This window comes from Odontomachus brunneus, unplaced genomic scaffold (genome assembly GCF_010583005.1).
Source record: "Odontomachus brunneus isolate Ranch 3 - 2012 unplaced genomic scaffold, Obru_v1 Obru_scaffold_007, whole genome shotgun sequence".
Taxonomy (NCBI): Eukaryota; Metazoa; Arthropoda; class Insecta; order Hymenoptera; family Formicidae; genus Odontomachus; species Odontomachus brunneus.
In genome coordinates this window covers 2,342,045-2,342,321 of record NW_022639457.1, presented here as the reverse complement: position 1 = coordinate 2,342,321, position 277 = coordinate 2,342,045, and the positions used below count along the sequence as shown (strand labels likewise).

The following is a 277-nucleotide window of genomic DNA, read 5'->3' as shown; positions in this document are numbered from 1 at the left end:
CATCATTTTCAGCGCCCAAAAATCTACCATTCTCCTTTTTTAGGAAACTTTTAGCATGTCGACCAATGTTATCAGAAAATGACTACGACTTATAAATTCTGTTATATAACTTATCAATACGATAAATGCTTATGGAACAAAAAAACTTTTGTAGAAAGACATGATATATAGATGTTACGTATTATACATCGTTAATAGTGCGCAGCAGCCACAGTAGCTAATCTCTTAAGTAGAAGAATTACATTTACAGTGACTGTCGGATGTGCAGGAATTTTAC

At 32.9% G+C, this 277-nt stretch overlaps 1 protein-coding gene across 1 annotated transcript in view; it reads left to right on the top strand.

The window, feature by feature from the left end:
* The window catches only part of LOC116853996, a gene marked incomplete at its 5' end in the record, with an annotated part of 6,800 nt that overhangs the window by 2,724 nt on the left and 3,799 nt on the right, over positions 1-277 (top strand). The window lies entirely within an intron of this gene.